The sequence below is a fragment of the Nyctereutes procyonoides genome, unplaced genomic scaffold (assembly GCF_905146905.1).
Source record: "Nyctereutes procyonoides isolate TBG_1078 unplaced genomic scaffold, NYPRO_anot_genome, whole genome shotgun sequence".
Lineage (NCBI taxonomy): Eukaryota > Metazoa > Chordata > Mammalia > Carnivora > Canidae > Nyctereutes > Nyctereutes procyonoides.
In genome coordinates, this window is record NW_026575159.1 from 29,902,842 (window position 1) to 29,916,895 (window position 14,054).

General features: G+C 57.5%; 1 protein-coding gene across 1 annotated transcript in view; it reads right to left on the reverse strand.

The window, feature by feature from the left end:
• TRAPPC9 (trafficking protein particle complex subunit 9) overlaps positions 1 to 14,054 on the reverse strand; it is a 542,263-nt gene that overhangs the window by 61,671 nt on the left and 466,538 nt on the right. The window lies entirely within an intron of this gene.

Genomic DNA, 14,054 nt, shown 5'->3' on the forward strand with positions numbered 1-14,054 from the left:
CCAGAAGAGCAGTGGCAGCATCTGGGTGGCCCCCTCGGCCCTCCTGGGCTCCCTGCTGCACGGGCCAGGCAGGACCTCACTTGCCGTCCCTGACCTGATGCCTGGGGCTGCTTTCTGCCCCCTGCGGCCACGAGGCTGATGGGCAGAGCGAGGGGCCTTTGCTTTAGAAGGCTTTTCCTCAGCAAGGGTTCCAGTTATTTTAGTGTCTTCCAACTGCCGGGGGGCACTGGCCGTGAGCCCGGCTCCTCCAGTGTGGTGGGACGGCTGCGGCTCAAGGGAAGGGGTTTTGGGGACAACCCCAAGGCCGTGCAAACCCCGGGGCCAGAGGACAATAGGAACTGCACCCTGGATCAGAGGTGGCCTTATGGACATCCTGCAGAGCCTTTCCAGAATCTCAAGAACAAACAGGACAATCCCAACAAGGTGCTGAATTAACAGGATTTCACGAGTCTGTTGTTTGGCTGCCACCGGACCGGTGTATGCTCTGTTGATCACACACGCGTGTAGGGATCACTGCCTCATGCACAGATGAGGACACAGGCTCGTCAGGCAACCTGCCCTCCGCCCCGGCTCCTCTGACACCGACACTTCGCCCCACTCCCCGCTGCCCGGTGCCAGGCCCTCTCAGGGACTCTGACTGGGAGCTCGGGATAAGTACGACGGCACACAAGAGGCAGAGTGTCCAACAACCTGCTGTTTGGAGAAACAACAACAACAAAATACCTGACTTGTCATATTTGCCAGTTTCCGGGGTGTGACTACTTCCTGCCCAGCTAATTTCTAGCTACTGATGCGACGTTACCTAAAGTCACCAAATTCCTGAAAACGTGAGCCAGTCCACATGTACCCCAGCACACGCATGGGCAGTTGTCCTCCTCTGTCATCTCACGCGTTCTAGAAGGATCCATTCAAGCGTCAGCACCCTGAGAGCGCCTTCCGTGGCCTCCCAGGCACAAACCACACCGCTTCCCCAACCCCCCAGCCCCTCATACTCTTAGCCATCACAACAGCTATTCCCCGGCACGATCACTGTCGGGCTGCCCCCAAAGACGGGGTCAGCCTCAACAGTCCCAGACGGGGCCTGGGGAGACAGTGCCTCAGAGACAACCATAGTTAGATTCCACTTATGAGCACACGGGCCAAAAAAAAAAAAAATCTAAATAAAATAGCAAACCAAATCCAGTGGTGCATCAATAGAACAGAAGTCACCACAACCAAGGGCAGTTTCTTCTAAGGATGGTTCAGAAATCTATCAGCCTGAATCACCACGACATTTAAAATGGGAAAGAAATCATGATTACATTAACAAATCCCGAGTCGTCAGATGAAAAAGCAATTCGGGAGGCTTCTGAAAAGAATAGTGTAAAACAGGAACAGAAGAAAACAAAATTATATGAAGCTCCAGCTTCCTATACATGTGTAAAAGAAAGAAAGGCTCTTGTAGGAGGGATGCTCACAGCATTCCAGGAGAGGAATCTGCAGGATCCGTGACCAGGAGGTGCCCAGGCTCACCTGTGGCCGGGGAAAGGCAAATGAGAGCAGTGATGGCAGGCTCCAGCCAGCAGAGTGCAGAGACGAGGATGGGGCAGGTGGCACGGGGACCGCGACAGCGACAGCACCTCCTGCCTGGCAGGTACATGGGCCCGAGAGGACTCCAAACACAGCCGGGCCCCCTGTGCACAACAGGAACGTTCCACGTACACGTAAACACACCTGTACGAGCAGCTATGTGAGCCTGGAGAGCGGCGTGTGGATGGATAGAACTACCCGTATCTCTACAAGGGTGCTGATGCCGCGTTTCTTCTCGGGAGGATGGAAATGGCAGGGAGAGCCTTACATTTCACACCACTCTGCATTATTTCACTGGTTAAAATAAATGGGGATTGCTTTATAATTCTAAAAAAAAAGGAATAAACGGTTTTCCAGTGCTTTCTAGACTGAAAACCTCTACTAGCAGCAAGGCTTGATAATTGGTCTAACCATTATCCTTGCTTACAGGATCCATGGGCTTGTTAGGGCTTTCAGAGGAGAGCGATCAAGGATTCTCGGCACCGTAATAACCTGGTAAATAGGAATCAAAAAGGTAGCAGCTGGAGCTGTCCCCGCGGAGCTCAGTGGAGAGAAAATGAATCACAGCGCCACGCTTGGCTATTGGCTGGCCCTAAATTGTTCCCCACTCTGAGAATTAGTTAAGTGGCTGAGCGATAAAGCAGAGAGATTTGAGACTTCTTCCTCGGCACAACGGCCTTAACTCCTGCCCTTTCAGTGGGCATGGCTGCATCAGGGGCTCCAGCGCTACGGAGCCTGGGGACGCAGGCCCCCACTGGCTGCCCCAGCAGCTCTGTGGCCTTGAGGCTCTGGCCAACCCAGTCCTTCCAACTCGGCTAAAACTCCGCCGCCGGAGCAGAGCTGGGCTGGACCCGGGCGAGGCCTCGGGGCCCATTGGTCCAGGCCAAGTGCTGGGCACCGAGGAACCAGCCATGGGGAGGCCACACGGACCCTGGCCCGAGATGGCTCTCAGGTCACGACCACAAGGGCCTTCCCAGGGCAACCCTCCCAGCTGTGAAAGGACGGGGCTGAGCCCACGTACTACCCGAGGACCCCTGTGCCGGACCCTTGGGGACAGAGACCCAGGCTCAGAGCCCCGGTGAGAAGGGGGCACCCGTGACCGGCCGTGCGTATCCACAAGGCTGTTGTTGCTCCAAGACAGCACCTGGGGGCTGCACCTCAGTGTTCAGAGGCCCCCACGGAAGAGACGTTTGCACCAAGTGCAGTGGGGTGGGGAGGGGTGGGCTCTGCTTTGGCTTTCCGGTGAGGAGGCATGGGGCTGGCGCCAGCCAGGTGACCCAGCAGGACGCACAGCACGTGTCCTTGCCGGCAGCACAGGAGGTCAAGAACTGGGAGCATGGGTGGCACAAGGCTCCAGGGACCCGAGGACGGACAAAGCCTGGCTCCCTGCTGTCCTGGTCAGCTTGGCTGCTGTGACCACAGACCACAGGCCAGGGGCTCAGACAACAGTGATTTCATGCAGCCCTGGAGGAGAAAGTCCCAGATGAACATGCTGGGAGTGTGGGGGTCTGGTGAGGGCCTCCCCTCGACACCAGTGCTCGAAGCCCAGGGCCCCGCCCTCACGACCCCCTTCAGCCTTCTTTCTGTAGAGGTCCTGTCTCCAAATACGACCACACAGGGGGTTAGGACTTCAACACGTGAATTTGTGGGAACCAATAACCTTCACTCCATGCACGACCCTTCCTAGTCCCTGGTCACCCCAAAGGCATAAAGAGGGGAGGAGCCCCGGTTGTCACAGACAAGGAGGGCCCTGGGCTGGGACTCAGGATAAACAGTGATGTGGCCACAGAAAAGGCTGTGTAGTAAGGGATGGGGGCTTGGGGGCGAGCGAGGACAGTCCTGGTGCCTGCCACGGCAGAGGGGACTTGGAGAAAAGACCAAGGTGCAGGGGTGTTGGCGGGGCATGGTACCTGGACACCAGGCCATGCATGTTGGGCTACAGCCCCCTGAAACTACTGGAGACCCCAGGCCACCCAGCGAGATCAGGGAGGTCCCAGTTCTCCCACACTGCCTGGACGTCTGGGCCTCTAGCCCTGTACCAGGTGCTGCCCACCCCCCAGGAAGGGACGAAACTGGGTCCTGGCCTTCGTGGATCTCCCCAGTGCTGGGGGAGACACGGAAACCACAGCACGGCCTGGGTGGGACATGGGTGTCGGAGTGTGCGAGAGGTGTTCCAGGAGGAAGACCAACCCAGAGGGACACGAGGAAGCCAGAGGCTCCTGGGAGGAGCTGTGCCCACACTCGATGGTGAACCATGAAAAGGTTTTCCGCGGTTTGGAAAGAGCGCTGCCTTTAGAGGTATAATCTGGGCAGCGTGCACAGATTATACAGAACGACGCCCCGCTCCGCTGCCCTGTAAACTGGGGGAGGCGACCACGTTAACAGGGACCTGGTTGCTGTACGGTGCTGCGGAGGCTTGTGGGATGTGCGGCCCACATCGTGGCCACTGACACCAGGACTGCCGAGGTGGGGGGTGGGGGGGGGGGCGGAGAGGCCGTGAGGGCCCCTCCACCAGTGTGCTCACGGGCAAGGACCCACAGGGAGCTAAGGGTTCTTTCCTTTTCCAAGGGCCATCTGACCTAAGTTTAGGGCTGGCTGTCATGCAGACGTCTCAGCCTCTCCTGGGTTCACAGGAGCCTCCAACAGGGAGGTCAGACCTCTTTCCCCGACGCTGAGCATTGCGAGGAACGAGGGCTCCCAGAGATGGCTCTCGTGGGTGCTGGGCGTGCAGCACAGCCTCCCAGAGATCGATCAGGGTGTGGGGTGCAGAGAGACGCCACGGGGGCCAGAGAGGGAGAGTCCTGGGCAGGTGGGCACAGGGAGGGAGTCTGCTGGTCCTCCGGGTCCTGTGGCCTCTGGGGTGGGGCCAGCAGGTCCAGCCCTGGTGCTGCTGCTAGAAGATGTGAGGTGGGGCAGGGGTTCTCTCAATGACCTGACAGCACAGACCAAAGGGGATGAGATACGCGAGACCTGTCCACCCTGACGCGCTCTCCAAACCTAAGGGGTTAGTTCTTATATCATATGGTAGAATTAGGAAACCAGACATCCACTTACAGCCCAGCTTCTCCGCCTACCTCAGAGAGGGACTCGCAGCGCTGACGCTATGGGATTGTTTTCCTTTGTTTCTGAGAAAACTTGGCCATTAAGCTCCAGGTAAGGACAAGTGGGTCAAGGAGGAGCTACTGGTGCCTGCCCTGGATCGCTGGGCCGGGGGGGTGGCCACAGGATGGGTCAGCAGCGCGCCGGAGGAGCATCGGCCCAAGCAGGAGGGGATGGGGAAGCTCTTACTGCGGCCAGGAGCCTGGGTGTGGAATCCGGCGTCGGGGCCCAGGAAGGACCCACGGGCACAACCCACAGAGCGGCCTGCGCAGGGCCAGCCGGAGGGGCAGCTCCAGTCCTCCCGGGGGGCCTCCCCTCTGGGGCCCGTGGCCGCACAGGGTCCGGAACGGGCTGGTGCTGGCTGTCCTGTCCACACCTGCGCCCGCGGGGTGCTGGCCGTGCCGGCTGGCTGGACAAGGGCCGCAGACCGCTAGCGCCGAGTGGGACAGTCCGGACAGGGGAGGAGCGGCATGGGCAGCAAGCGCGGCCTCAGGATTCCTTGATCCGACACTCTCACCCAAGAATCTCTGGCCTCTGTCCCTGTGGGATCAATTAACGTTCCCAATAAAAATGGAAATTTCATTTCCATAATAAGCTCGAAGGGAAAGGTCACGTCCACCCCCGGGAAACCGCGCTGCATGGTCGGCTGGTTGTCAGCCAGGCGGTCTGTGGGACCGGGCCCATGACGCAGGCCCAGCGGAGGCCCCGGGAGCGGCTCACCCAAGCAGGAGGCCAGGTGCTCTCGGGGCAGCTGCACCCCCAGCCTGCGGGCAGAACTGCACTTTGGTGCCAAACAACTTCCAGCTGCTCCCTCCCTCCCACATTCACAAACCTGAACATTTACCGTGCAAGGGCGGGGCCAGGCTGGGGGGGGGGTGACCGCAAGGAGGAGGCCGCAGGGACCCGAGCTGGCTGGGGGGGCAGGGGCCAGGGGCCGCCAGAAGCCAATCTGTGGGGCTGGGAACAAATTCCAGGGGCCCCAGAGAACCCTCGGAGATCTGTGATCTGAGAGTGTGGACGCGGGAGGCAGACCAGAGGAGGGCCCCGGGCAGCCGCCGTGGGAGAAGAGTCAGCCGTGGATAAGGTGCTCCTGAGCCCAGGTGGGCAGCGACTGGGGGAGGAGAGGACTCGGCAGGGACCAGGGGACGTGGCAAAGGAGGACAAGGCCTTAGATGCAGCCCTGGTTTCTGGCCAGTGTGGCCACGGCAGGGCCAGTGGAGAGAAGGCTGAAGGAGCCCAAACTGGATCCTCGTGGGGGATACACTGCGGGGCAGACAGAACGGCCCGGCAGGAGAGGATCCATGGGTGAGAGGCCAACACAGGCCACCCTGGGGGACATTCCTTGGGACCCAGCAACAGGAGGCAAGAGCCAGACCTCGGGGAAGGAGAAGCAATTATGAAACCCTCAGAGGCCAGAGCAAAGTGAGATGGCTCGTCAGGCCTCCGAGGCACCAGGCGCTTTAGGTTTGCTGCCTCCTTCAATACCGAGACTTACTTCCCTCCAGAGCGAGAGTCGCCACCTCCTCTGTGCAGCTGAAGACGTGGTGCTCTGAGGAACAGTCACAGGCCCAGATCCCGCTGTTAGAGGCAGAGCCAGCCCCCGACCTGTGTCCCAACTCCAGGCAGATGCTCGTCGGCTGAGTGACCCACACTAGTGTCTGAAGCCCACGGTCACCGTGGGGGCCCTGGAGCAGAGAGCCATCATGGAACCCCCAGGGGCTAGGGCCTCTTTCTGTCCCATTTCTGGGTTTCCCACAACCCCAGACCCTTCACAAGTGGAGGCGACACAGAGACGCATCTTTTCAGCCTCTGGGTTATTAAAGAGCATCTGCTGTGATGCACGGTGCAGCAACAGTACAGATGCCACGTCAACCGTGGGGGCCGCACCCAGGAGCCCAGGCAGGTTCTAAGGAAGAGCAGGTAGAGAGACGCCAAGGACCGGTATCCCTGAGCACCAACAATCTGCCAGGCAAGCCCCGTACATCATTACATCGTCCTACCGGCACCAAATGCTCACACAAGCCCACGGGTACATGTCCCTGCCCCTGTGCTGCAGGAGACAAAACAGGCCCACAAGTAACATAGACTAGGCAGCAGGGCCCCGTCTCTTCCTTTGCTTACAAATGGGCGCTGAGCGTCACCTGTCCACACAGCTGTGGGCCCCGGACCACCGAGGACACTGAGCGGAGGCATCCAGGATGGGGAAGCCACTGAGAGAGGACACCCACAGGCTCACCTGCTGTGTTTACAAGGGTCATTCTGGATCGAGTACAGGGGATGGGTTAGCGTGTGTGTCCATTCATGGAACACGTGTGTTGCTAAGTGCCAGGCACGTGCAGGCGCTGGCCCACGGGAAGCCTGGTGGACGTGGACCAGGAAGTGAGTGCTCTGTGGCAGAGAAGATGGGGTGGAAGGTCTGGGTGCTGGGACCTCAGAGCAGGGTCCCCTGTGCTCGGGGGAAGAGATGCTGATGAAGGCAGTGGCCCAGGCAGGACAGGGGCAGGTCTGCACCCAGGCCACAGCATAGGAAAGGGAAAACGAAAAAAAAGTTACGGGAAGTTATCAAGGAGGGATGGGGACACAGGTCAGAGGATCCCTCCGGGACTCGCAGCTAGCAACAAGCTTCCCTAGTAGTTGGTCCTAACAGACAGGGGCCAGGGAAGGAGTACTCCCCCTGCCCCTATGCACACCCGCTCACGTGTATACACACATACACACGTGTGCACACACTATACAAGCATCCACATGGACACACACGTGTACACACACATGCACAGACCAGATACAAATGCATACACATGCTGATATGCACCTACACACGTGTACACATGTATACAGATCACTCACAGATGCACACACATGCATATATGTGCAAATATGCACACATATACATGTGTGTCCACAAAGATCACCCACAGACACATGTATCCATACACACTCAGGCAAATAAACACATATATACATGTTTGGGCATACATCAATCACTTATGCATACATACGCTCCCGTACATGTATTTACACATAAGCACAAATGTATACACAAGCATATCATAGATGCACATGCATAAAGATATACTCACATACATGCACGTGTGTACAAATACATGCTCATGCTAATATACACATATATACAAATGTGCACACTAATACACATGCATGCGTACATGTTAATACACATTTATACACATGAATCTGCACACATAATATGCACATACATGCATGTACTCGTACACATTCAGACCTGCACTTATGTACACTAATACAAATACATGCACATATGTGCACACATACGCACATGGCTGCTAATACACATGTTCACACATACACAAACACACACGTGTATATACATGTATGTATGTGCATGCCTGTGAGCACACATGTGCACCGGCACATGCATACACATGAATATATACATGTATGTGTGCACACTCATACACTCACACGTGCACAGGTGTACATACACACTAATACACACACACTCACAAGTACACAACCTGTGTACACCAGGACCCACATGCATGCATATACTTACACATATGTACACACACACCTATGTGCGTGTGCACTATGATACATATACATGCAATTCATATGGAAATCATCTCAATTAGGACATGAGCTCTCCATAAGAAACTGGGATAGTCTGGTATTCCCATCAAATTCAGGCACCCTCCCAGGAGCCCCCAGCCTGTGGGTTGCACCCCCATGGCATCTTCACGTAGACAGCCCGTCCATCACCACCCCTTCGCCAGTGGGGACTCTCACACTAACACTCACATACACACTTGCCTGCACACCCACAGCAAACCCCTCTGTTCACAACCTCTGGATCGGGATCAGGCATGACATAGGAGATACTCTGAACAGTCTCATTTTTATGCAAAGTAAGTTCATAGCGGTGAGGTCATTGCTGTCATCATTTTAGTGTGGGAGTCAGAGGTTCTGAAGGATTAAGTCACCTCCTGGGGAGTGTCTGGGCCAGCTGGTGGGAGAGCCAGCACGTGCCCAGGTCTGGCCCAGGGCCTGTGCTCTTCCCCAGGAGCCCTCAAGTCACCAGGTACCACCCCAACCTGCTCATCACATTTCTGGATGGCCCTTGTCCTGGCTCGGTGTCAGCAGTCACTCAGCCACCCTCCTCTTTCCTCTGTCTCTCCAGGTCCTGCTTCCTCTCCCACGGTGCCCATGCTGGCATCCTGCTTCCACAACCTGTGACTGGGATATCTCACTGCTGTGATGCTGCTACCTTGTCTGGCAAAAGGGAGAGCATTTGGGTGGGCCTGACCTAATCAGGGGAGCCCTTTAAAAGCAGGATTTTCTTCACTGATCTCAGAAGTCAGAGATGTAAAGCAGGAACTGGATTTGGTAGGCCCTTGCAGGTCTGCAATGTGGGGGCTACGTGTCCAGAGGGTGACAGTGGCCTCTGGCTGATGGACAGCAAGGGATCTCAGTCCTAAATTCTGCCATAACAAGAATGCGTTTGGGAGCCAATTCTTCCCCAGAGCCTGCAGGCAAGAATTCCATCCAACAAACACCTTGATGTCAGCCCTGTAGTACCCTGAGCAGAGAACCTTCCTGAAGCCTGCAGCCCCCTTACCTCGCTGACTTCTCTATAACTTTCAAGATCCTGCCAGCAGGGGCCCTCTGCTTTGGTTTCCCCAGAGCACTCTCCTAGTGCCTGCTGGCTAAGGGGTGCTTCTGGGCAGGCTGCTGACCCTTCCCCTTCCCAGTGGAGACCCTCTCCCCTCAGGGGACCATCCAGCCTCCTCCCTGCTAACTTGGAGGGAGCCAGTCACAAAAAATCTGCCCAGTGGCAGGAGTGGACTGCAGCGTGTAGCTGGGCAGCAGCCTCGCATCCCCTCCTCACATGAAGCCTGAGGCTCACTGGCGGGGCTGCACTGCCCTCCCCCAAGAACAGGTGAAAAAGCGGAGCATTTCCAGAAGAAACTGGCACCCAAATGGAGAGACCCATCTAAAGTACATCATTGACTCCTGTCCCAGGAATGAATGGTTTGGCGGTGTGGGTGCACACGCTCACATGCACGCCCTCTCTGCACCTAGCCACCCGTCCATCTGTGCATCTACTCCACACCCATGAAACAGCCTACACTAATAACCCTGGGGAGATCTGGGCAGATCATGGGAGGCAGTGAGGAAGGCCCGGCCAGTGGCAGATAAGGGACCCTGTTGCCAAATCTGCTTTCTTTAATTAAGGGGGAGATTGATAAGAGCTGTCAGAGTAAAATGAAGAGACTCTAAGCCTCACTGGTTTGCTAAGACGTGAGAAACCCAACTGAAGATGAAAGTTTCCCTGGAAAGCCCCCAGCAGCAATGACAGCAGGAAGAGTGTGGGGATACTGAAGGACAGCCTGCACCTCGAGGCCCCAGCAGAGCATGTGCGTGTGGCCGGCTCTCGACAGTTGCTTGGACAAACTGTGTACACGTACATATATATATATGAGCCGTACATATATATGTACACATATATATGAGTGTACATATATATATATATATATATATGTAATAAATAGTGTTTTTCACCAAAAGAAGCTGGAACAGCACCCAGGAAAGTGCTCCTGGAGAAAGACTGAATCCTGGCTTCTTAGGCATTGAAGGACGCGCGCTCTGGCACTGCCCATCTCCTGCACCGGAGGCTGCTAGGCCCTCTCACAGACAGATAGACAGACGGACGGGCTGGGGCAGAGCTTGGCAGGACCAGGCCCCAGGACTCAGCCCCAGGCCGTCAGATCCTGGAAGCTGCAGCTCACGGGATGGACAACTGTCTTCATCTGGATGCCGGGAGGGAACTGAAGAGAAACAGGCTTGGCTTTCCGAAGTCACTCAGAACATTCTGCTGAATTCCCATGAGCAGAGACCAAGGCTCTGAGAAATCTCGGAGCATACGTGTAATTTGCTCCAAGACGAAACAATGGCTCTTCCAGGAGGATGCTTCTCACTGGAGACTTTTTACTTCATAAGCTAAAGAACATGATCTTTCAAAAACTCCAGTATTTTCTGTTCTTGCTGCCAACATGAAGATGTGATTCCCTTCAGGGAGTCGAAGGCTTGAGGTGAAGCCGCCGGCTGCTTCTGACTCTATTTTTTTCTCAAAAAAGAGAAAAAAGGCTGAGGACTTGAAGCCTGGAGATCTGGTTCAAGTCCCACCTTGGTTTTGAAAGCTTGAGCAAGAAGCAAAGAACTTTACCGTGGGGTAAGGGCACAGCATCAACACGGAAACGGACAGAGGAAGACTCTGCAAACTTTAAGTCTCAAGAGAACACACATCTGTATAGAGAGAAGGGCTGTTCGAGGCCACCCGCCGGGTCACACATGTCATGGTCAGCACAGTATGCGTGATGGAACCCCCGTGGCAGCGAGGACAGCGGGAAGGGCTGTTCACACTCTGTGGTCGGGAAGCCCTGGGGTGGCGGGGAGGAAGGGGTGCCATCACCAGCTCCAGACAGGCTGCTGAGCACAGAGGGCACGTGTGCCGGGGGGGGGGTGCCCTCCTGCATGTGGCAGCCGGACAGCGTCTTCTGGCTCCCGACTGGGTGCCTCCAGCACCGGGCAGCTCTCCCCAGGGCTCCGGGCACTCGCATCTGCGTCACCCGCTCTCCCGTGGAGCCCTCGGGATCCCTCACACTGCTTCTCTTCCCTGGGGACTGCCATCTCTGCGAGCGTGGGGACCTGATCTGTCGCACTTCCTGCTGCAGCCCCGGTGCTTGCAAAGAGAATATCAGTGTGTGAACGTGCAAAGCCATGGGGCCTTGGGGCATGTGGACGGCGCTGAGGGCCGAAGAGGGATCCTCTTGGGTCTGTGCCTTCTCCATCGGGGCTCAAAGCCACCCAAGGCTCCTGCCTTCCTGGGGGCTCAGAGGCCTCGTGGGTGCTGGCTTCATGGCTGGGCTCCCCAGGGCCGGACGGCTGGCTGTGAGGACGGGACATGGCAGTGCTGCCTAGGTGGCCAGGCTGGCTCTACGTGCCGGCTGCTGCCCGGCTGGAGCCCATCGGATATCCTTGGCCCCGTCAAAGGCATTTTTATGGCTGCCTCCGACAGATGGTCCCACTGAACGAGGCTTGATGTCTAGGGGTTGCCTAGAAACTTAGATCATTAGTTTTCTTCCTCTTATACCCACCATCTCCAGCCCCCTCCAAGGGGGGATCAGGGCCTCTACCTGCTGGGGGGCGGGCAGCGGCAGCCCAGGCCAGCGAGCCTTGGAGCCACGGCTGGTAAAACCACACACAGGCATGCTGTCCATGGGCAATTTCTCCCTTTTGCTGGTGGGAGGCCTGTTTGGTTGAAACATCTACCCAACACCAAACGCATCCCCAGACGGGTAAGCGGCAGCTACCCGTGCTGGCCTCTGGGCGAGCTGCGACCATGGCCCCAGGGTGCCGCCACCTGTGCCTGCCTGGCTGCCTGCCGCCACCTGTGGGAAACTTGACATGGACAAGGCCTCGGGCACTTGCTCCTTCATGCATTCAGGGATCAGGGCGCCTACTAGTGCCTGACACCGGGCTGGGCACTGGGGACGCTATCAGGGACCTGAGCATCAGGGCCCTTCCCTCCTGGGACACGCGGCCAGGCCGGGAGAGCGGTGAGAGCAGCTGTGCGTGAGGCATGCCGTGTGCCCCCGGGGGCTGGGGGGGTGGGGACCGGCCAGGCCACAAGCCGACCCAAGCGGACACGGGGGAAAGTGCAGCTCGATAAATGCCCTGAGGCCGGCCAACCAAAGGGTGCCGTCTGTCCATTTAAAAGTGACCTGTTAGAGGAGAGCCGGATCCCCACACACGGTGACTGCCCCACACCTCCCGTCAGGGCACCCCCACGGCATCGCTAGGCCCCCTTCTTCCCTCTGCTCAGGACCGGGGCGGGGCTGCCACCCTTCCTTCAGGTCACTGCTGAAATGCCACTTCCCCAGGATGACTCCAACTCTGCTGAGTATCTCCCGTGTTTAATTAACAAGATGAGGAAGGGAAGGAATGTTCCAAGGCCAGCACAGAGCCAGTGTGTTGGGAAGGTGAGCATCGTACATTCCAGAGACGGGAAGTGCCAGCCCCATGCCAGGCCCCGGGACACGGGGTAAAGCCCATGGCGTCTCCCTTCTAGGACCCAAAGCTTCCATGGCAGTGTTTGTGCTGCCTCCAGGGGACCTCAGTTTCCGAGAAACTGCATGGCAAAGAATGCACAGCTACAAACAGTTACGTTGCTTCCACAGGGATTCCCACACCGGGCTGCTGTTTTCCGTCAAAGGTAACGTGCGTGGACCTTGCAGCTGCTCTAGGCCACCTGAGCCCAGAGGGAGCGTGACACACGCCCAGGGTGCTCAGAAGGGCTGGAAATGGCTCCCAGCCTCCAGCCCTCACCCGGGGGGCCTCAGACTATGGGCCACGGAGAGGTGACGGGACCTGCACACCCCTCCATGCCCGGCGCATGGCAAATAGCACCAGACAAATATTTGTTGAGTGAATGCTCGTTATTTACCAGACGTTTTACTGCCGTATAATGTGGTAGTCATGGCACCAGGGTGAACCTGAACGCAGATCCTGGGTGATTGATGGGACAGCCCTGCATGGCTCCCCAAGAATGCCTGAGGGACCCAGGTCACTGCCGAGCAGGGAAGCCCCAAGGGCCCCCTTGTCCCAGGCTGCCAGGCTCTAAAGCATGTGGTGGAGCCACGTATGGGCCCGGGATGACTCTCACTTGCCTTTGGTCTCGGCTGAGCTCTCTTGGGGCAGGAGTTCATAGCACAGGCCTGTGCTGGAATGATGTTGGCCCAGCCACACTGGGTCCCGCAAGACCCTCCTGGACACGACCCCCATGTCATCTCCTGCCTCTGGCCAGAGGCTGCTCTTCCTCCTGCCCATCCAGGGCATTACCTACACCGGGTGTGCTTAGGGAAGCGCTGTCACTCATGAGGGGCCTCCGCCCCACAGGCCGGCGGGCAGGAGCGCCTGTGATTAATGCACCCTCCTCCGTGGGGAATGTGGGAGTCCGTGGGAGTCGAGGCATCTCCCATAGAGCCGGAGGCTGCATTTCACCAGCCACTGCTGGTCTCTGGAAACCGTCTGGGGCCTGGAGAAGCCCAAGCCTGGGAGCCAGACAGTCTTCTGCTCGTGGCTCTGCCACTGACAAGGCGGGTGACCCTGGGTGTGTCATTTGATTTCACTAAGCTTGAAGGTGTGGGCGGGCCCCAGGGGAGGGTGTGAGGCCATGGTGCCTGCCCAGCTCCACACAGTGCTCCCCTGTGCCCTCCCCATGAGCCCCCAGAGCCCTCATTCCCAGGGCTTTCACCCCAGAGGCAGGGCTGACGCTCTGGGTCCCTCAGGCACAGTGGGCCCCAGGGAGCAGGGGAGGGGGAAACGCAGGCTTGATCCAGGAAACCCAC